Genomic DNA, 24,878 nt, shown 5'->3' with positions numbered 1-24,878 from the left:
TGCCCACATTTTATATATCCCTATTAAATATGGATGGAAATCACTTATCTCAATATCCTGAAAGCTCTCTGTGACAATCCCAAAGTCAATATCACACTGAATGGGAAAAAGCTGAAAGCTTTTCCTCTAAAATTAGGAATACAAAGACATTCACTCCCATGACTTCTACTCAATGTATTACCTGAAATTTTAGCTGAAGCATTTTGTGATACACATAAATTAAAGAAATATATGTAAAAAAGAAGTCAAATTACCCATATTTGCAGTTATGATCCCATGCTGAAAATACACTAAAACTTCAATTGGAAGATTAATTGATCTGTTAAGCAAATTCAGCAAAATAATCTGTTAAAAAATCAACATATAAAATTCTATTGTTTTTCTATAGAATAAAGGAATCCATGGAAAAACAAATCAATGTATCTATTCAATTCAAAATAGCTTAAAATATTCAGAAATAAATATGACTACTGTAGTAGTTAATTTAAATTGACAACTTGATTGTATTAAGAGATGCTAATGATTAAGAGGCTTCTGGGTGTGCCAATGAGGGTGTGTCTAGGAATGATTGGCATGTGGGATAGTCAATTAAAAGGGAGACCTTCCCGCAGTGTGGGCAGCACCATCTGATAGGCTGGAGGCTTGGGTGGAATAAACAGTTGGAAGAACCAGAAGCAGCAGCAGATGCAAGCTCCATTCTTCTTGAACAGGTTTTTGATTGCTGCTATGATTATCTGAGGTTATTAGACTCTTGCTTCTTTACTCTTCCAAAGTGGATTCTCCAAAAGCTTTTGGTCTTGCTTGGACTAGATTAGCATTGATTCCTCTTGTTCTGGGGCTTCAGCCTCTTGGACTGTACATCTACTGTTCTTCCAGCTCTCCAGCCTGCAGATGGCCACTGTGGAATTTCCAGCCTCTGTTTGCATAAGCCAACATAATACATAATCAAATCTCCTGTTGATTCTGTTCTTCAAAAGAACACTGACTAATGCAAGCATCAAATGAAAGAACTTTACAAGCAAAATTGCAGAACAAACATGCACACAAAAACAAAAACAAATAAAGATAAATACTGGAAGGACACCAGAATATGGGAAGGCCTCTAATGCTCATGGATAGGCAGAATTAATATAGATAAAATTTCCTTGTTACTAAAAGACATCTACATATACAATGAAAACACCCAACAGAATACCAATGATATTATTGAGGCTGGGTTGTGACTTAGCAGATAGAGTGCTTGCCTAGCACTGGTGAAGCCCTGGGTTCAATCCTCAGAACTAGATAAACATTCCAAAAATTAATATGGAATAATAAGACCCAGAATATAGTAAAATAATTCTGATCAAAAATAATAAAGGGGAGACATCACAATCCCCAACTTCAAATTATACTACAGAGATAATAGTAACAAAAACAGGCAGGTACTGGCATAAAAATAGAAACAGATTAATGAAAAAGAATAAAAACACAGACATACCCACAAAGCTATGGTCAACTGATTATTCACAAAGGTCCTCAAACATACATTAGTGAAAATATTCCCCTTTAACAAATGATGCTGAGAAATTGGTCATCTCTATGTAAAACATTGACACTAGGCTCCTCCACCTTGCACAAATATCAGCCAGCCTGAGACCAGAAACTTTTAAACTCTTTCATACAGGTATAAAGCAGTGAGTTCCTCAGCATAACTCCTGGAGCTCAGCAAGTAACATCAAAAATTAATAAATGGGGTTAGGTGTGGTGGTGGATGCTTGTAATCCCAATGGCTTGAACCCCAATCCCAGAATGACAGGTTCTTGGGTGCATCTATTCTCTCTCTCTCTCTCTTTTGGTACCAGGGATTCAACTCAGGTGTACTCAACTACTGAGCCACATCCCAGCTCTGATTTTTAAATTTTATTTAGAGACAGTATCTCACTGAGTTGCTCAGGGCCTCACTGTTTCTGAGGCTTGCTTTGAACTTGTGATGCTCTGGCTTCAGCCCCCTGAGGCACTGGAATAAAAGGCAATCACCATATGCCTGGCTTTTATTTATCTTTGGAAGTGATCATATTTAAGCAGAGCCCTACATAGTAAGGTTTTGTTGTTGTTCTTATTGTTGTTCTTATTGTTATTTGTTTTGTTTTGTTTTGTGGTGGGGATTGAACCCAGGGCCTTTCACTTGAAAGGCAACGACTCTACCAACTGAGCTATAGCCCCAGCCCTATATATCAGTTTTTGAAAGGCATGCTTTCCCTGAAGTAGTGGAATATAGCCTGGCCACCAGGATACTGCATTTAGCCTTCTACATAGGGTGATATGAAATGATGAATTATATGTGCATATATTATTCATTAATTGAAATAATTTTGTGAAAATTTAAAAAAAATTATATAACTTTTCTGATGTACATTCTTATGAAAAGGCAAATTGAGCTTTGAAGTAGGAAGCCATCCCCTTTATGTCTAATATAAAGAAAATATGAGGCACAGGCGTAATTTTAACTTTTCTAGTATTTATATTTAAAAAAAATACAAGAAACAGTTGAAATTCTTTGCAATTACAAAACCCAACATATCCATAATATTTCTATTGTGTAAAAAATAGAGAATTACTAATGAAGAATATATATGTATTTGAAATGACATCCTCACAATTCACTCTCTATTTGAAGTTTCCAGCATATCTCGGTTAAGTCACATTTCATCTTTGAGAGCTATGGCTCCTTGGACCTTAGGGAGGTGAAGAGTGTGGAGTCCTGCTTTTTCTGTAAGAGTTGAGAAAATACACTTTTATTTTTACCAATTATTTATCCACAGATCCAAAGAGCAGGGGTGACACTCCTTGAAAGAGCAGGGAGCTCCAACAAAGCAGGGTCCAAAAGGAGACCACTGTTTCCACCTGAAGCTGGACACAGATCCATTCTAATTTCAGATGTCAGACAGCATAAAGGAAGATAGAGTCCCAGGAGTTGGAGGCCACATGTCAGTAGATCTTTCCACAGCCTTGACTCTAGAACTTAAAAAAATTAAAAACAAACATTTTATTTTGCAACTTACCCCTTGACCTATTGCCCAGGCTGTAGTGTCTCTTTCCTCATTTAGGATGGGTTACTGTGAGAGTTTTAGCAACAATATTATGCATACATTTCTACATATATTTCTTTGTAAGTAAATGCCATCAAAATAGAGGACTAGACTGAAATTAGAAAAAGAGAAAATCAGTACCAATAAAGCACCTACTGTTTTCCAGACAAGTTCTGCATAACATGTGTCAGAATCTAGGCATTCACCTCCAATGGATCTATTAATTATATAACTAAATAAGGTACTCCAAAGCTGATTGGATCATGACTGGGCTGGTCATCTGTTCAGGCTGGGCTTACCTGGGGCTTTTTTGGTACAGGTTTGGTTACCTGATGACTGTTGAACTTCAAAGGGTAAGCTGTTATCATTACACAGGGCATCTAGACTCTCTGTTTGGATGTGTTCTCGTTACTATGTTAATGTGGGTCTGTTATCTTGGAGATGGCAGGATTTGAAAAGCAAAGGCACTCAAGATGTTTTCACCCTGGGCACCAGACCATGCACTTTTATTTTACAATTTTCTATGAGACATAGAAAATAAAGACATCTAATATTTAAAAATTTTGAAAGATTCTACATTCTGAGAGGTGAATAAAACTACATAGTTCATAAATATAAGAAAGAAGGAAGACTTGCTGACATTTTGACACTCGGTGTCATTCTACCTTTTTTCCATGTATTTTTAAAATTTATTTTTTAAATACAGCTGGATAGAATATCCTTATTTTTATGTGGTGCTGAGGATCAAACTCAGTGCCTCACACACACCAGGTAAGCAATCTACCTCTGAGCCACAACCCCAGCCCAACTCTGCCATTTTTTTATTTTTTTTAGTACATGAAGCTTATATAATGCTTTGAAAGAAAGAAACATGTAGAAAGAGGTTACAGGGAATTAGGCTCCACAGGTGTAGATTGAGCTATGCTTTCTTTAAATTTAGATTCTCACCCCATGCTAAAACTAAATATTTAAGAACATGAATTTAATGAGCTACTGGATAGAGGTGCAGACATTAGCATCATCTCTCGTCAAGAATGGTCAAAACAATGGTCGTTACAACAAGCCACTCAAACGCTTCAAGGCCTAGGAGTGGTGACTAAACCCCATAGAAGTGCAATGGTATTAGATTGGAAGTATCCTGAAGGATGTAAGGGAACTATACAGCCATATGTATTGGATCATCTTCCTATAAATTTATGGGGACGAGATGTCCAAGATCAATTAGGACTAACTTTAACAAATAACATCAATTGAAATGCGTCCACTATTAGGGCTAGACAAGGTTTTAGGAAAGGAAAAGGATTGGAAGAAATAAGAAAAAGTATAGTGGCACCAAAACAAATAGATCAAGAAATAGATAGACATGGATTGGGTTTTCAGGACGAGTCACTGAGACAATAAAAATTACTTGGAAATCAGAAAGACTAGTATGGGTTCCTCAGTGGCCCCTGACTAAAGAAAAGATACAAGCAGCCTATGACCTGGTCAAATAACAATTAGTGGAGGGACATATACAATCTTCTGTATCTCCCCGTAATACTCCCATTTTGTCATTAAAAAGAAATCTGGTAAATGGAGATTATTGCAAGATTTAAGAGCCATTAATAATGAGATGGTTCTTATGGGACCTGCTCAATCAGGGATTCCCCAATTGTCTGCTTTGCCAAAAAAATGGTATGTTTTAGTTAGAAATATTAAAGATTGTTTTTTTTTTTTTTTTCAATTCCAATTCATCCTGAGGATAGTCCACTTATTGCATTTACTATCCCTGCACTGAATCATGAAGGTCCTGATCAGAGATATGAATGGAAAGAACTCCCTCAAGGGATGGCTAACAGCCCAACTATGTGTCAAATTTATATTAACAAAGTAATCCAGTCACTTAGAAATCAAAATCCTGAACTACAAATATTTCACTATATGGATGATGTATTATTAGCACACAAATATAAAAACACATTGGTAGTTTGTTATGCCACACTTACAAACTTATTAAAAAGTTATAATCTAGAGATAGCAATAGATAAAGTACAATTAAATTTTCCAATTAATTATTTAGGAGTTCTATTATCCTCAACCATGGTCCGTCCACCAAAAATTCAAATGCGAGTAGTTCAACTAAAATCACTAAATGAATTTGAAAAGTTATTAGGAGACATAAATTGGATAAGGCCTTATCTAGGCATACAAACAGGAAAGTTGGAACCTTTATGTGATATCCTAAAAGGTCCATCAGATCCAAATTCACCCCGCATGATAACGCCTGAAGCAAGAAAGACATTAAAAATCATTGAAACATATAGAAAATATGCATTTGGATAGAATTGATATAAGTTTGCCTTTATTATTTATTGTACTCCAACAAAATATGTTCCTACAGGAGTATTTTGGCAAGAAGGTCCATTATTATGGATACATTTATCTTATTCTCCTAACACTATTCTTACTAGGTATCCTGAGGCTATAAGACAATTGATACTCAAAGGAATAAAAGCAGCAAAGGGAGTGTTTGAAATTTCTCCCAATAAAAATATTACTCCATATACAATGAATCAAATTGATGAGTTAGCTAATGAGTTAAATACTTGGCAATAATCATGTGCAAATCTAATGTTTCATTTGATAACCACTTACTATCTAATCCTTTGTTGTCTTTTTGGTCTTTGCATCCTATAGTTTTTCCACAAATGACAGGAAAATCACCTATCATGAATGATCCAAATATGTTCACTGATGGGTCAAATAATGGTACAGCAGCAGTAATTACCCCTGACAAACTTTTACATATTTAGTACCCAAACAATCAGCTCAAAAGATAGAGCTTAATGCAGTATTACAAGCTTTTGTAATGTTTAAAGATTCTGTATTTAATTTATTTTCCAATAGTCAGTATATAGTTAATGCTATAGTATCCCTTGAAGATGCTGGTAGGATTTCTTCTTCCTCTACTGTTTTCTCTTTCTTTTCTACTATACAAAGTCTAATCTTGGACAGAAAAGATCCATTCTTTATAGGACATATCAGAGCACATACAGGATTGCCTGGAGCCCTTAGTTTGGGTAATGATTTAGCAGATAAAACTACACAGGACTTACATATTTTCTCTACACTAGAAAAAGCTATAAATTTTCATAAAAAGTTCCATGTCAATGCTAATACTTTACAAAAGTGTTTTAAAATAACTAAGGGACAAGCTAGACAAATAATAAAACAATGTCAAAATTGTGTGACCTTTTTACCACAAGTTAATCTTGGAATCAATCCTAGAGGACTGATACCTAACCATATTTGGCAGATGGACGTCACGCACTTGCCAGAATTTAGAAAATTAAAATATTATCATGTTACAGTTGATACTTCTTCTGGATTTTCGATGAGCTTCCTTCATGCTGGAGAATAAAATTAAAGATATTATAGCTCATTGCTTACAGAATTTTGCCACTATGGGCATTCCAAAACAGTTAAAAACAGATAATGTCCCTGGTTATACTTCTACCTCTTTTAAACAATTTTGCTCATCATTTGGCCGTACTCATATAACAGGAATCCCATACAATCCACAGGGACAAGGCATAGTTGAAACAGCTCATCAAATTACTAAAATGTACTTATTAAAGCAAAAAGAGGGAATTGGGAAGGGGTATATATCCCCCATAACCCTTTTTACTATAAACTTTTAAAATTTGCATTCATCAGGGCTTAGTGTTGCGGAAAGGTGTATGTGTCCAAAAAATGTACATAAGCCTAATGTACTTTGGAAGGATATTCTAACAGGACAAGGAAAGGTCCTGACCCAGTGATTGTCTGCAGTCGGGGGTCTGTGTGTGTGTTTTCACAGGGAGAATAGCAACCGATATGGATTCCAGAGAGATTAACTAAGGTCCTGACCCACTGATTATCTGGAGTCAGGGGTCTGTTTGTATGTTTGCACACGGAGAACAGCAGCCAATTTGGATTCCAGAGAGATTAACTAAAGCAATTTCTACAGACCAAAAAAAAAAGATGATTTGCCTCAAATCCATAACAGCTGATATCCAGAACTCCAGTTTGGCTATCCTTACATCTGCGGCAGTGGTTCTCCCACACCTGGAGGCTAATGTTACCAGGATGCTTTTTTCAATATCTTTTTATTATTGCCCTTTCCCACATTATGAAGTTCTATTTTGTTTTTTGAGCTCATACAGACCTAGGTTAATGTTTTGCTGATCAGTTCTATTTTTTTTTTTTTTACTATGGAGTTTTTAAACATTGCAATGGAGATTTCACCTGTAAAAAGTTACAAGGCCTTTACTATTATGTTATGTGTTGTATGTATTATATTATGTGTGCACACTTGTGTTTTCTGTTGTGTGTTTGTATGTGCATATGTCCATATATCATATATGATGAGCACTCATGAAACAATGGATCCAAATATTTTTTTTCTTATTCACATGATTTAAATGTTTTAATTTAAATTGGGTAAATAGTTGTTGAGGATTGTTTTAATATGTGAACAAAAAGGAGGTTAACAGATCTATTTGTTTACTTTCACCTTTTCTTATCATTGTATTTAATAATTCTGTTCAGGATAATGTAAATTGTTCATAAAAGTGTTTTCTTTTAGTGCCTGCTGGAATGTTACATAATTTTTTATTTAGCCATTATTGCCAGAATTTCTATCTTCATCCCAGTGCTGGTGAAGACAAAGAAAAAACCAAACTACAGCTTCTGCAATAGATATCACTGAACTGCTTGCAGAACTTGCCTCAACTATGTATCGCTTGTATGCATTGTGAACTATCTGTTGGTGCAGCGACTTGTGGTCTTGCTGGGGTATTTTTGCTGATGTTGTCATCGGTGGTACAATTTTTCCAAAAGGAGCCATCAATTGGCTTGGTGTATCCCCCTCCCATCTTCTTTTGATGGTTGTTCAGCTAAAATTTGGGGGCCAATAGAGGTGAGGCAAAGATCCTCACCCCCCACTGGTACAAAGGCCTATGTACAGGTGTGGCTGTATGCTGGACTGGTAGTCAATGAAGGGTAAGATCCAATTACAATGGTACTAACCTAAGACATGAGGCTGATGCCTTGAGTTCAGCTCATTCGATGACGGGTAAGGACCATATGTAGTATTGGACAACCTAAGTCAGGCACGGTTTCTAAGCCACATGCTTGTTGTTTAATTAAACAGAGAGGGTGAGATGTTGAGAGCTACAGCTGAAGTGGCCCCAGCAAACTTCCAGCTGATTGGCTCACCGCGGCCCCAGCAATCTTCCAGGTGATTGGCTCCTCTGCAGTGATGCTCATTGGGCTGTTTCCCCGCCCTTTCAGACCACGGAGCTGCTCATTGGGAGACTCTTTTGGCTCCACCCATGCGACCCAGCCAATCGGCCCAAAGAGCGATTGAGGTGCTGGCCAGAAGATCTGGTGGTGGCAGTTGGGCTCTGAGGGATTTCCTGAAGAGCTCGCGTGTTGTGGCATGTGCATTCCAAAAATAAAGTCCGTTCCTGCTTGATAAGTGGCTCGTGAATTGTGCCCAGCCAGACTGCAGCAGGGAAGTATTCATAAAGATAAGCTAAGAGAAATACTGTGACACACCCTTTCCTAGATGTGCCCCATCAACCTCACTCCTAACACTGTACAGTCCAGAACATCAGGGGACTGACACACTGTCTTCTATCAGTGGGGTGATCTGAGAAAAACTCACAAATAAGGGCCTTAGGAGTAAGGCTGCCAGCTTCACACTTGGATGGCCTCTTGTACTGGGTACTAATATTGTACTGGAATTTCTGTGTGTAAGAACATGTAAATTACAGGGAATTTAACATGAATTTCTAAAATAGGTCACATTTGAAGACTCCACTTCTGGTAAAAGGAAGAATAGGCTTAGCGAGCACATGAGAAAAACAGATCACTCATGAAAAAAAGAAATGTCCTCTCAAATAAGAACATTCCCTTATTAGAGCTGATAGTGAAGACTGGTAGACCCTCATGGTTAAGGCTCCCCTCATTATCTGGATTAAGGAAGCAGGCATGTTAGACAATGTGCCATCCTACAATTACTAACATAATGTGTGCTCTATGATGCATACGCCATCATCCATGTTCACCCAAACTTGTGAGACCTACGCAGGCAGTGGACATGAGCTGGAGGACAGGACAGAAGTAGAGAGAATTGCAGGAGGAGGACACCCCTTTGCAGAGCCTACTGCAAATTTGGGTACTTAGGGTCTTCTAGGTGGGCAGATCCAGGGTGAAGGAGTGAAGGGAGCACACATCTGTTCTCTAATCTGCAGTGTGAGAAGCATCCTCCCTCCCTCTCTCAGGGATGAGATGAAGATAAATCCTGTTTTTACTCATCACTTAGATATGCATGTGCAGAGTCACATAGTTAAGAATTGTCATCATCACACAGCTCAGCTTCACCACTGCTGCCAATCCTCCCCTTCTATAAGTAGAAGTAAACTAAGGTAAAAGTGGACCTTGGGGATCTGAGAGTTGATATTGGTTCTGCTTCAAGAAAGTGGGTTTGGCACTGAGGTTTCTGTAAGACAGCACCCTGTACCTTGTAGCACTATTTTTATGGAAATCTATAATGAGTACTAGGGAAAAATGGCTGGCACCCCTGGGAAGGCAAAACCACTACCCAGAAGATGTCAGTCCTGTGAGCACCTCTACTGTGAAATACAGGAACTCCAGCAATAGCAGCAATGGACTGGGTGGGGTTAGCAGAGTCACGTGTCAGGTACGCCCTGCCCTGGACTCCCAGACACACTCAGTGCGGGAATGAAGAGCCTGTAGGTGAGCTGAGGGTGAGTCAGGTGCATGCTCAGGAAGCGAAGGAGCCCAGAGAGGAGGGTGTGCCTGGAAATACTGTCAGAGGTCACTGTGGACCCAATGGGGAGCAGGGCCCTTGGGCTCCTGCTACCAAAGATGTGACCCCAGAGTCTGCTCCGCTGGGACTCAGTTTCCCATTCACACAGGGGGCTGTGGAGGGAGGCTGAGGACCCGATGTGCAGCCTCCTTTGTCCTTCCTCACGGCATGTGGTGGACTCTGCTCAGGTGAGCTGGGGTTCTGGGGTTTCTGGGAGGATCCTGGGAATGTCACCTTGGAGGCTTGATTTTCTGGGAGTGACCATCATCCTGGCATGTAACAGAGACTCCTCCTGGTGTCTTCATTATAGGTGTTGTGACCTGACTGCCCAGAGAGGGTGGGCGTGTGACGTGGATGTCACACGCTGGTCCTGGTTTGGCACCCATGACCCCCTCATTGATCCTTGGCAGGGCTTCCTGGCCCTGGGCAGCGAGAAAAGCGCTGATGGGCAGCAGCCTTAACCCTGCCAGGGGTGACCTTGGGGACTAAATGTAGCTGTGAATCAGGACACAGAGAGATGCCACCTTTCAGGCTGGTGTAAAGCCAGCTCAGTTTCGTGGTCTCTAAAGGACAGTTTAGCAGTGGCTGGGGCAGGACCAGAGATGACAGCATTGTCATGAAGATTGACAGGTGGAAAATAATCTATTTATTTAAGCCAAACTACCATGGAACAGGCTCTGCTCTAGACAGTGAGAACATAGGAAAGAACACATCAGCCAGGAATCCCTGCTTCTCTGGGAGAAGGCTGCTGTTTCTTTGTCTGACCCAAGAATTCAGACACTGAAACCATTAAGCATGTGATCCAATGTTGCCACCCATGGCGATGTTTCACATGTTCGTTTCTAAAACACACTCCTCATCATGTCACTCAGCTGCCCTCCATCCTTTGCTAGTTGAGAGATAAAGGTTACATTCAGGAGCTGTCTCTCGCCTGCTTCTCTAGTTGCTTCTCCCAACCCTCCTCCCTGAGGTTTCAAGAACACCTGTCTCACCTCTACCTGTCCATACCTCTGCTTGATGCATTTACCTACGCCTTTGTCAGAAGTGCTGAATTTCTTATTAGACACTAGATAGTGCCAGAATTGTACTTAAGACTTTATTTCTAGAGTCACCAGATATCTGCCTACCAATTGGCTGGCTTGGTTATTGGAAAATTAAAAAAAAAAAAAAAAAACTTGCAGTACTTTTTTTACAAGAAGCCTGTGTGTTTTTCTCAGTACAACTCTTAAAGAATTTTATGTATGGAATTAATTATCCCACAATTGAAGGGAGTATCATTACATGCACTACCCAGAGAGTTCATTGTCATTGTGGGGAAAACAATGGAGTTCTCTCTCTCTCTCTCTCTCTCTCTCTCTCTATATATATATATATATATATATATATATATATATATATATATATATATAGTCTGAATTCAGTCATGGGTCATGGTGTCTTCTACATCTGTTGTTCTTTGGATGTTTCAGGAATCTTTTCCAATGTTGGAGGTATTATGTATTCTTTCCTAGGTTCTGATTATTATAAGCCAATAAATAGAACACACACACACACACACACATGCCTGTATATTATTCATAAATAAAAATTACTGAATTTTATATATGTATATATATATATATATATATATATATATATATATATATATATATGTAATCCAGACCAATATATTACCCAATATATTACCTAGTATAATATGAACAAAACTTTATCACTTATCTGAGTCATCTTGGGCCTCCCATTTCAGAATCCAGGGAATCCTGGTTCAGTTTACATCAAAGGAAAACACCAGCTAGAATTCATTGCATTCCCCTTTACACATTAAAATATAGGTTGATATTGAAAATGTGTTACGTTTAATCAGGTTTTATTAATTATAGACACAGGCTGATCTAGAGGTTCTATGTTTTCAAAACAAAGATGGAAATGGGTTTTAAAGGGAAGCAGCAGAAAATTGTATTATTGAAGGCATAGAGCAAAAGGAAGCCAAGTAGGAATATATAATTATTGGCAGTAACATGAATCATCAGAGAAATTGAATCTAGATTTTAGACAAGGAAGAGGTGAGAGAATGTGTTTAGGCATGTGGATGACAGAAGTTTCCATGGTGACCATGTTATAAGCTTCTGAAAGAAAATTGATGTAAGTTGTCACATAATGGTTAAAAATGTCAGATAATGGTTAAAATGGTTACAGTATCTTCACAGTAACTTCAAGGTGTTCTGTCAGCTGTGGATGCCTGGAAACTACCTAGATCAATAGCTTTCCTGAAGCCATTATTAAAATGACTCCTCCAAAAGCATTCAATTGTAGAGATGAAAAAAAAAACACAAACTTCTGGATATCAAATGGCATCTCAACAACATGTGTCATAACTGAGAACTGCCCAGCACCGAACTGTATAAAATTTATTCATAGCTTCTCAAAGTCTGGTTTATTCCTAATAGAGAGGACGTCCATCTGGAGAAATATGATTACTTCCCCATTTTAAAGACAGAGCCTACAGACGACATCCCAGGAGTTCCCTTTGACTTGAAAGACTATTGTTTATTCTTCTTTCATGTGAGGGAAGCCTTCAGAAATAGATGTCTGAGGTATAGCAAAATGGGAACTCAGAAGTTAAGAGCTGGCAGGCTGTGTCTTTTCTGTTTCCTAACAGCTGGACTGCTTACTGACACATAACCATAGAGGCTTTCAGTGGCTAAAAATACCTATAAAGCACAGTATTAGAAGCAGGAAACAAAGTAATGGGGACAGAACAATCCCTCTTTAGGTTTAATGCAGTAAAAGTACCTAAGCTGTATAAGGTAAGAGTCTCTAAGTTGTTGAAAAGCTTCTACCTATGTAAGGAGTGTAGACTGCACCATCCAATGGTATTGCACCAACTTTGTTGCCTTGATGTACCTCAAACTTGCTTATGTATAAAAGTAGAAGCTCCAATGTGCAAAGGGCTCAGACTTTAGGAATCATCCCTCTGGATCACTGACACTATAATAGAGTGTTGCTTCCAGATCTCAGTGTCCTGACACTCATTTTCCCATATATGTCAAGCCACGTTCCTCACAGGGGCACATGCTTAGAGACTACAGAGTACAAGAAAGTATATAACAGGGCCCAAACTGCATATGGCTCAGGGAAGAAAAAAATATATTGGCTGTTAATTAACTGAAAAGTAACTCAAGCTTGTCAGCTGAGAAGTTGAAAAGAAACTAGAAAAGTGTGATTTTATTTGCCACAATGACAATTTTATTTCCTTAAATGCCAACACTCAGGGAATCCTGGCTTCAGAGAAGCTTCTATAACCAGAGATCTCTTGCTCCGTCTCTGTGCAGTTTCCTGGGCTTCTACCTTTCTCTCAGGTCTGGACACCTTTGGCAGACACCACTGGGAGAGAGATTCAGAAAATTTGGGGATGTACCTAAAGACATTTAATAATAAGGCTATGATATCATCAATTTGGTTTCATGTTCCTATCTAATATTTTTAAATTTATTTTATTTTAGTGGCTCTCTTTAAATATACATAACATAGAATCCATTTTAATAAAATTATATAAGCATATGAGTTCCTAACTATAATTCCTATTTTAATCATTTTAATTATAAATCCCATTATTGTGGGTGGGCACAATGGTGGAATTCATTTATGTATTTTATATGCATACAATCTAACTTATGTTAGTTTAATTCTATTGTCTTTCCTATTCCTATGTATGCTCCCTTACTTCAATGCTTCTTTGGATAATCTCCTGAACTTCTCTTTCCCTCTCTCATTTATTGTGGTTTGGCCTCCACATATCAGCAAAACATGCCACCTTTGGATTTTTTGAATTGGCCTGTTTTACTTAGCATTATAATCTCCATATCCATCCATTTACTGACAAATATCATATAGCCATTCTTCTTTATTGTTTAGTAATATTCTGTTGAAAATATATACAACAATTTCTATATCCATTAATCTGTTGATGGGCATCTAGGTTGGTTCCATAGCTTAGCTATTGTGAATTATGCTGCTATAAACATTGATGTGGATGTGTCCCTGGAGTATGCTGATATTAAGTCCTTTGGATATATGATGATGAGTATGAAAATTGGTTCAAAAGGTGGTTTTATTCCTAGTTTGTTTTGAGGAATCTCCATACTACATCCCAGAAAAGTTATACAAATTTGCAGTCCCAACAATAACGTATGAGTGTTTCCTTTTCTTTACATCCTCATCAAAATTTGCTGCTACTTGTATGCTTGATAATTGTCATTATAATTAGAGTGAGATGGAATCTCAGTGTAGTTTTAATTTGTGTTTCTCAAATTGCTAGAGATGTTGCCTTCTCAGTGTTTTTGACTCTTGCTTCTCAGTAACAGCATATGTGGTAATTTGGTGACAAGTTTTGCTCTATTTATTAAGTGGGAACAATATTTTCTTTGAAGGATTGACTGGGAAGCTTAAGGTACATGACCATTAGTCCAGGGATGCCTTGTACACAGTTGTCCTTCCCATGATTATGAGAAAAATGGATATGTGGTTAGAAGAGGGAAGTGAGCCAGGGAGCAGGAAAGAAATGAAACATACTGGGGCCAAAAATTACACCTTCCCCCATGAAGTGTAGGTGAATGGGAACCAAGCCTGATTCTCAGATCTTGATTAGAGAAATAGGCCATTTTCCTAAAAGCCTGTTCCTTAGCTAAGCCAAGCTGAGACTGATACCAATGTGTCCAAGATCCTCCTAGCTATGCTGTGTGACTTGTCTCTAAGAGTGACAACTGAGGTCAGTACCCTCTTGAACTATTTAGGTTAAATTAATGCAGGCATTCCTTCTGGGCACATTGATCCAGGTGCTGTGCTAAATGCTGGCACAGGATCTTGGTCATGGCAGACAAGGCCCAAAATGCCTGAGGATTTTCTAGCCAATGAAGGTAGCAGCCCCAACCACAAAGGGGAACAAGGCTCTAGATTCATCCTAGTGTTAACAAGCAGCATGTCAAAATATGGCCTTAAGCTGTGCTGATGAAGGAAGTCCCTTGTGGGATCCTGCTGAAGAAAGTGGATGTCAGGGAGAGAAACAGAGAAAGAGACACAGGGAACTGTGGCCATAGCTGGCAGCATTGTCTGGTGACCTTGAGTTCCCTTACAATACTAGAGGAGAAACAAGAAGTAAAGAGCTCACTTGTGAATATTCTTCCTGAATTGTAAACTCCCTGAGGTCAGGATCAGAGCTCAACATCCAGCAACTTTGGCACATTCAGTCCCATAAGAAAGTCCAATCCAAGCCTTAAAATTTAGGAAAATATTCCTCAAAATCACATGCATTCTGCAAAATCGATTTCCATTTTTTCTTGATGTGAAACCTCCCATGAAGTAAGACAAGCTAGGCACACCTGGTAGAGCTTTCTAGCCTGAATTCCCAGGGACAGCTGAGTAGGGCTTACAGGCCAGAGGTAGCTGTGTGTGGTCTCCGAGGCTCACTCACAATTTTTCATATCTCTGGTTGTGTACAAAGTATATTCACACCAATTTGTGTCTTCATAATGTCCTTTGGATAATAAATTCCATCATATTTAACAGCTGTGTAGGGCATACAGGCCAGAGGTAGGTGTCCCAGGTACCTCTGGGGCTCTGAGTGAGGTCATGGACTATATTTGGGTCATATCTTTTTTATGTTTCTACACACTGCCTCAGAAGTTCACTAGAACCATTATAGTTTTATATGGGTTGAAACATTTTGCTCAAGAAATGCAGCATCAGATAGTACACTAGTAATCTCATCACACATGCAATTAACTATTTTTTTTACATGTGAACATTATCTGAATTAAATCATCCATATTTTTAAACCATCATTCTTAAGTCTGCATAAGAGCTTTTAGAACAGTTGTACCATGATTGACCCAGACATATTGCTCCTCTTGAATATTTGGGTTCCTCCTAGTTTTTAGATATTCTAAAAATAACATGTAAAATATAAAGATCTTGCATGGGAGGTATAGACTAGTTTCAATAGGGCGAGGGGTGGGAGGGGAGGGGAATGGGCATGGGGTTAGAAATGATGATTAAATATGATGGACATTATTATACAAAGTACATGTATGAAGACACAAATTGCTGTGAATATACTTTGTATACAACCAGAGATATGAAAAATTGTGAGTGAGCCTCGGAGACCACACAAGCACAGGCAGTAGGGAGCAGGAGGAGGGCGGGGAAGTGGGGAATGCACATTTTTCAGACCCGGAAGGCAAACAGCATGGTGGAGGTGACTGGGAACTTAGTGGTTAGATCTGCTCGGTAAACCTGGTGTGTCACCCGGTTGGCTGCAAGTTTTGTGTGTCTCTGGACACTACCTTCCAGGGTTTTCCATCCAGCTTTCACCAAGGCCTCCCCTTTTATGAAGAATTTCATCACGAAAAATCAATGGCTCTTAACACCCAGCAGGGAATATGCCACCAGGAAAAGAAGTGGGATCTGCCATGGAAAAACTGGCCAAGAACTCAAAGATGCTGCAATGGAACCATCGACGGAAAAAATATTTAAAATTAATCAGATTGAAATGTAGTTTGTTAGCTGGAGGAGCTGCTGTTGGTCTTGGGGCACTGTGCTACTATGACTTGGGAATGTCTAAGGAGATTGGAGCTGTAAAAAGGCTGTAATTTGGCCCTGCTATTGGACAACCTAAAGCAGGCATTGTCCTTAAGCCACATGCTTGTTATTTAAACAGAGAGGGGGAGATGTTGAGAGCCACAGCCAAAGTGGCCCCAGCAAACTTTCAGACTGCCAGCTGATGATTGGCTCACAGAGGCCCCAGCAACATCTAGCTGATTGGCTCCTCTGCAGTGATGTTCATTGGGCTGTTTCCCTGCCCTTTCAGGCCACGGAGCTGCTCATTGGGGGACTTTTTTGGCTCCACCCACGCAACCCAGCCAATCGGCCTCAAGAGCAGGAGGATTGTGGGAGGTGGAGAGGCTGATGGTTGGGAGAGTGGCTTGTGGGAAGCCGGTGGTGGCAGTTGGGCTCTGAGGGTTTTTTTCCTGAGGAGCTGTTTTGTTTGGCGTGTGCGGTTCTAAAAATAAAGTTAGTTTCTTTTGACAAGTGGCTCCTGAATTGTGCCCAGCCAGACTGCGGCATTTGGTGGCTCGCACGGGGAGTGACTGAGGGTAAGTAAACCGCTCGCCCCTGAGGGCAGGGCGAGAGGATGGGTAGCCATTTTAAGATTCCTCTTTTGTTTTGCTTCATTTTTGTTTTAAGTTGCCTGTCCCTGGAGATGAGTGAGACGGAAGAAAAACCACTCACATCTGAGGAAAAACTATTTACGTCTGAGGAACAGATAGGGAGAAAGGACGGATACACATGTCAGGAGGATAGAAAGGTTATAATGATTTTGTGTGGTTCAATTGTTATTTCATTCTGTCTCGGATTTCTTTGGTGTTATCTTGTTGGGTTCTATTATAGTAAAAATACGGGATCAGAAATTAGTAAAAAAACAAACCGAAAGATTGTTAAGTAAATTGTTAGAGAAAGGAGGCATCCCAGTAAAACCAAGAGCAGTCAGGGCATACGTTGATACAATACAAAAATGTAGCCCATGGCTTTTTAAGGAGGAGTTGTTAAATATATGACAATGGAACCATCATGGTGAAGATTTAAAAAGAATAGAAAAGAAAAGCCCAGGGACTCTGCCAGTTGGCATATTGCCATTGTGGACGTTCGTATCTTGTTTGCTTAGTCCAAAGCCTTCAGTTCAGACAATGGTAGAGGAAGGAAGTTTAGAGCAGAAAAAGCCATCAGGGGAAAAGTTACAACAGGAGACTGCTATTAACAACTTTCTATCATCAGAGGGTGTAAGTGTCCAACCAACAGCACCACCTCTACAGGAGACTGCTACTAACACTTTCTATCACCAGAGGGCATAAGTGTCCAATCAACAGCACCACCTCCATATGTTGAGAGACTCCCAACCCCCGCAGTTGATAGTTGGAATTCTGAGACAGGATCTCAAGTATTAACATGCCCTGTACTTGAGGTAGGAGGGCAGCGAATTTATCATGCTTTAAATTTCAAAACAGTGAAGCAGCTAAAAGAGGCTGTAACAACCTATGGTCCTCAAGCACCCTTCACTGTAAGCTTGGTCGAATCCATTACCAACTTGAACATGATGCCAGCAGATTGGGCTAATATGCATAAAGCTATGCTAAATGGAGGACAATACCTGTTATGGAAGGTTGCCAATGAGGAATGTTGCAAGGAGACGGCTAGGCGAAATGCAGCAGCTGGTTATCCTCGCAAAAATCTAGATATGTTGTTAGGAAAGGGACCTTATGAGGATCAGCAGCAACAAATTGCACATGATCCTGGTGTATATTTACAAATTGCTGTAGATGCAGTTAAGGCATGGAAGACTTTACAAGGACATGGAGATTTACAAGGTCAATTATCTAAGATAATACAAGGAACTAATGAATCTTACACTGAATTTGTAGATAGGCTTACTCAAACATCTACCAGAGTTTTTGGGAATACAGAACAAGCAATGCCATTAATAAAACAACTGGCTTATGACCAAGGGAATTGTTGGTGCAGAGATATCATTAGACCATGGAAACATGAAGATTTAAACTCATATATTAAATTACGTAGAGACATTAATTAACAAGAGCAAGTCATGGCAGTTGCACTAAAGCAGGCTTTAGATGCCAGAGACATTAATGGACAAGGGAAAATTGTGGCAGCTGCAGTAAAACAGGCTTTAGATGCCAAGCCAAGAACATACTACAATGGTGAACAAACAGGACATTTTAAAAGGAATTGCCCCATAGGAGGAGAGTTTAACAAAACTAGGTATCAAAGGAGTAGAATACCGGGTATTTGCCCACGATGCCGTAGAGGGAGACATTGGGCTAATGAATGCCGTTCTCAAACCACCATAGAGGGTACTCCATTATCAAAAAATAAACAAGGACCAAGTGTTTATCCACGATATCGTGGAGAAAGGCATTGGGCTCCATTGCCAAAAAATGGACAGGGGGGCCCAATGCTCTGGGGCCCAAAACCACAAATATACGGAGCACTGGAGGAACCCAGCAACCCCATCAGGGTAGTGCCCAGGACACATTGTCCATCAGATTCCTCATCAGACAAACCAGAGGGAGCACAGGGTTGGACATCTGCGCCTCCACCAGATCAGTACTAACTCCAGAGATGGGAGTTCAAATCATTCCCACAGAGGTGAAAGGACCTCTTCCCAAAGGAACAGTAGGCTTATTATTGGGACGCAGTTCTTCTACTCTAAAAGGACTTATGATAAGTCCTGGGGTAATTGATCCTGATTATGAAGGTGAAATAAAAATTATACCCAGTTCTCCAAAGGGTATATCAGTAATTTCACCAGGAGATAGAAAAGCACAGTAACTAATAATACCAAGCCTACATGATAAATTTTCCAGTCGTGCTATAGAAAGAGGTTCCAGGGGATTAGGCTCCACAGGTGTAGATTGGGCTATGCTGTCTTTAAATTTAGATTCTCACCCCATGCTAAAACTAAATATTCAAGGACATGAATTTAATGGGCTACTGTATACAGGTGCAGACCTTAGCATCATCTCTTGTCAAGAATGGCCAAAACATTGGCCATTACAACAAGCCACTCAAACACTTTGAGACCTAGGAGTGGCGACTAATCCCCATAGAAGTTCAATGGTATTAGATTGGAAGGATCCTGAAGGATGTGAAGAAACTATACAGCCATATTTATTGGATCATCTTCCTATAAATTTATGGGGACGAGATGTCCTAGATCAATTAGGTTTGACATTAACAAAAAACACCAACCAAAATGCACCCACTATTATGACTAGACAAGGTTTTAGGAAAGGAAAAAGATTAGAAAAACAAGAACAAGGTATAGCAGCACCAATACAAATAGATCAAGGAACAGACAGACATGGGTTGGATTTTCAGAAAGGGCCACTGAGACAATAAAAATTACTTGGAAATCAGAAAGACCAGTATGGGTACCTCAGTGGCCCCTGACTAAAGAAAAGATAAAAGCAGCCCATGATCTTGTCAAACAAAAATTAGCAGAAGGACATATACAACCTTCTGTATCTCCCCATAATACTCCCATTTTTATCATCTAAAAGAAATCTGGTAAATGGAGATTATTGCAAGATTTAAGAGCCATTAATAATGAGATGGTTATTATGGGACCTGCTCAATTGGGGATTCCTTAATTGTATGCTTTGCCAAAAACTTGGTATGTTTTAGTTATAGATATTAACGATTGTTTTTTTTTTCAATTCTAATTCATCCTGAGGATAGTCCACGTTTTGCATTTACTATCCCTGCACTGAATCATGAAGGTCCTGATCAGAGATATGAATGGAAAGTACTCCCTCAAGGGATGGCTAACAGCCCAATTATGTGTCAAATTTATGTTAACAAAGTAATCCAGCCACTTAGAAATCAAAATCCTGAACTACAAATATTTCACTCTATGGATAATGTATTATTAGCACACAAAGATAAACACACATTGCTAGAATGTTATGCCACACTTACAAACTTATTAAAAAATTATAATCTAGAGATAGCAATAGATAAAGTACATTTAAATTTTCCAATTAATTATTTAGGAGTTCTATTATCCTCAACCATGGTCCGTCCACCAAAAATTCAAATGCAAGTAGTTCAACTAAAATCACTAAATGAATTTCAAAAGTTATTAAGAGACATAAATTGGATAAGGCCTTATCTAGGCATAACAACAGGAGAGTTGGGACCTTTATGTGATATCCTAAAAGGTCCATCAGATCCAAATTCACCACACATGATAACACCTGAAGCAATAAAAGCATTAAAAATCATTGAAACATATATGGAAAATATGCATTTGGATAGAATTGATATAAGTTTCCCTATATTATTTATTGTACTACCAACAAAAAGTATTCCTACAGGAGTATTTTGGCAATAAGGTCCATTATTATGGATACATTTATCTTATTCTCCTAACACTATTCTTACTAGGTATCCTGAGGCTGTAGGACAATTAATACTCAAAGGAATAAAAGCGGCAAAGGGAGTGTTTGGAATTTCTCCCAATAAAATTATTACTCCATATACTATGAATCAAATTGATGAGTTAGCTAATGAGTTAAATACTTGGGCAATAATCATGTGCAAATCTAATGTTTCATTTGATAACCACTTACCATCTAATCCTTTATTGTCCTTTTGGTCATCGCATCCTGTAATTTTTCCAAAAATGAGAAGAAAAACACCTATCGGGAATGCTCCAAATGTATTCACTGATGGATCAAATAATGGTACAGCAGCAATAGTTACACCTGACCAAACTTTTACATTTTTAGTACCCAAACAATCAGCTCAAAAGGTAGAGCTTAAGGCAGTATTACAGGCTTTTGTGATGTTTAAAGATTCTGTATTTAATTTATTTTCCGCTAGTCAGTATATAGTTAATGCTATAGTATCCCTTGAAGATGCTGGTAGGATTTCCCATTCCTCTACTGTTTTCTCTTTGCTTTCCACTATTTGAAGTCTAATCTGGGACAGAAAAGATCCATTCTTTATAGGACATATCAGGGCACATACAGGATTGCCTGGAGCCCTTAGTTTGGGCAATGATTTAGCAGATAATACTACACATGACATACATATTTTCTCTACACTAGAAGAAGCTATAAATTTTCATAATAGGTTCCATGTCAATGCTACTACTTTACAAAAGCATTTTAAAATAACTAAGGAACAAGCTAGACAAATAATAAAATAATGTCAAAATTGTGTGACCTTTTTACCACAAGTTAATCTTGGAATCAATCCTAGAGGATTGATACCTAAACATATTTGGCAGATGGACGTCACACACTTGCCAGAATTTGGAAAATTGAAATATTTGCATATTACAGTTGATACTTCTTCTGGATATTTGATGGGCTCCCTTCATGTCGGAGAAAAAACTAAAGATGCTATAGCTCATTGCTTACAAAATTTTGCCACTGTGGGTGTTCCAAAACAGGTAAAAACAGATAATGCCCCTGGTTATACTTCTACCTCTTTTAAACCATTTTGCTCATCATTTGGCATTACTCATATAACAGGAATCCCATACAATCCACAGGGACAAGGCATAGTTGAAAGAGCTCATCAAACTATTAAAGTGTACTTATTAAAGCAAAAAGAAGAAATTGGGAAGGGGTATATATTCCCCAAAGATAAACTTAAAATAATGCTTTTTACTCTAAACTTTTAAAATTTGGATTCATCAGGGCTTAGTGCTGCAGAAAGGCATATGTGTCCAAAAAAATGTACATAAGCCCAAGGTACTTTGGAAGGATATTCTAACAGGACAATGGAAAGGTCCTGGCCCAGTAATTGTCTGGAATCAGGGGTCTGTTTGTGTGTTTCCACAGGGAGAACAGCAGCCGATTTGGATTCCAGAGAGATTAACTAAGATCCTGACCCAGTGATTGCCTGGAGTCGGGGGTCTGTTTATGTGTTTTCACAGGGAGAACAGCAGCTGATTTGGATTCCAGACAGATTAACTAAAGCGATTTTTACAGACCAAAAAGAAGATGATTTGACTCAAATCCATAACAGCTGATATCCAGAACTCCAGTTTGGCTATTCTTACATCTGAGACAGAACCTGGATGCTTTTTTCAATATCTATTTTATTATTGCCCTTTCCCATATCATGTTCTATTTTGTTTTTTGAGCTCATACAGACCTAGGTAATGTTTTGCTGATCAGTTCTATTTTTTTGACTATAGGGTTTTTAAACATTGCAATGGAGATTTCACGTGTAAAAAGTTATAAGGCCTTTACTATTATGTTATGTGTTTTATTATTATAATATGTGTCACACTTTTGTTTTGTGTTATATGTTTGAATGTACGTATGTCCATATATCATATATGATGAGCACTCATGAAAAAATGGATCCAAATAATTTTTTTTATTCACGTGATTTAAATGGTTTAATTTAAATTAGGTAAACAACTGTTGAAGATTGTTTTAATATGTGAACAAAAAAAAAAGAGGTCAACAGATCTGTTTGTTTACTTTCACCTTTCCTTTTCATTATATTTAATATTTCTCTTCAAGATAATGTAAATTGTTAAGAAAATTGTTTTGTTTTAGTGCCTTCTGGAATGTTACATAATTTTTTCTTTAGCCATTATTGCCAGAATTCCTATCAGTGCTGGTGAATACAAACATAAAACCAATCTACAGCTTCTGCAATAGCCATCACTGAACTGCTTCCAGAACTTGCCTGGACTATGTATCACTTGTATGCATTGTGAACTCACTTGTATGCATTGTGAACTATCTGTTGGTGCAGCAACTTGTGGTAGTGTTGGGATATTTATGCTGATGGTGTCATCGGTGGTACAATTTTTCCAAAAGGATCTGTCAATTGGATTGGTGTATCTTCTTCCCTTCTGCTTGTCATGATTGTTCAGCTGAAATTTGGGGGGCAACAGAGGTGAGGCAAAGAACCTCACCCCCCCCGCTGGTACAAAGACCTCTACACAGGTGTGGCTGTATACTGGACTGGTAGTCAGTGACGGGTAAGATCCAATTACAATGGTACCAACCTAAGACGGGAGGCTGATGCCTTGAGGTCAGCTCATCTGATAACGGGTAAGGACCATATGTGCTATTGGACAACCTAAGGCAGGCACGGTCCCTAAGCCACATGCTTGTTGTTTAAACAGAGAGGGGGAGATGTTGAGAGCCACAGCCAAAGTGGCCCCAGCAAACTTTCAGACTGCCAGCTGATGATTGGCTCACAGAGGCACCAGCAACATCTAGCTGATTGGCTCCTCTGTGGTGATGCTCATTGGAGATGCTCATTGAGCTGTTTCCCCACCCTTTCAGACTACCAGCTGATGATTGGCTCACAGCGGTCCCAGCAACATCTAGCTGGATTGGTTCCTCTGCGGTGATGCTCATCGGGCTGTTTCCCTGCCCTTTCAGGCCACGGAGCTGCTCATTGGGGGACTTTTTTGGCTCCACCCACGTGACCCAGTCAATTGGCCTCAAGAGCAAGAGGATTGTGGGAGGTGGAGAGGCTGGTGGTTGGGAGAGTGGCTTGTGGGAAGCCGGTGGTGGCAGTTGGACTCTGAGGGTTTTTTCCTGAGAAGCTGTTTTGTTTGGCGTGTGTGATTCTAAAAATAAAGTTAGTTTCTTTTGACAAGTGGCTCCTGAATTGTGCCCAGCCAGACTGCGACATGGCCCCAATATGTGAAGGGTAGAATTAATTCTACCTATATGTACTTAGCAGGAAATATTGGTTTAACTACTTTGTTTGCTTTGGCAGTGTCTAGAACACCTGCTCTCATGAACTTAATGATGAGAGGCTTTTGGATGACAACTGGTACGACCTTTGCAACCATGACTGGAGCTAGATTGCTAGTGTACTCTATATACAATAAGAGCAAAGCCCAAGTCCAAAGCATCTTGCTTGGTTGTTGCATTCTGGTGTGATGGATGCAGTAGTAGCTCCTCTGACAAAATTAAGGGGGCCTCTTCTTATTAGAGTTGCATGGTACACAGCTGGCACTGTGGGAGGCCTCTCCACTGTGGCTATGTGTGCACCCAGAGAAAAGTTTCTGAACATGGGAGCACCCCTGGGAGTAGGCCTGGGTCTTGTCTTTGTTTCCTCACTGGGATCTCTGTTTCTTCCACCTACCACTGTGGCTGGTGACACTCTATACTCAGTGGCCATGTATGGTGGGTTAGTTCTTTTCAGCATGTTCTTTCTGTATGATACTCAAAAAGTAATCAAGCTCGCAGAAGTAGTACCATCATATGGATTTCAAAAATATGATCCTGAAAATTCAATATTGGGAATCTACATAGATACACTAAAAATATTTATGCAAATTACAACTATGCTAGCATCTGGAGGCAACAGAAAGAAGTGAAGTAACA

General features: G+C 39.2%; 1 pseudogene; it reads left to right on the top strand.

Annotated features, from left to right (window-relative positions):
* The first annotated feature begins 16,225 nt into the window (after positions 1-16,225).
* LOC143399406 (growth hormone-inducible transmembrane protein pseudogene) lies at positions 16,226-24,871 on the top strand (annotated as a pseudogene).
* Positions 24,872-24,878: the final 7 nt, after the last annotated feature.

This window comes from Callospermophilus lateralis, chromosome 1, assembly GCF_048772815.1.
Source record: "Callospermophilus lateralis isolate mCalLat2 chromosome 1, mCalLat2.hap1, whole genome shotgun sequence".
In the NCBI taxonomy this organism is placed as follows: Eukaryota; Metazoa; Chordata; class Mammalia; order Rodentia; family Sciuridae; genus Callospermophilus; species Callospermophilus lateralis.
This window is presented reverse-complemented; position numbering and strand designations above follow the sequence as displayed.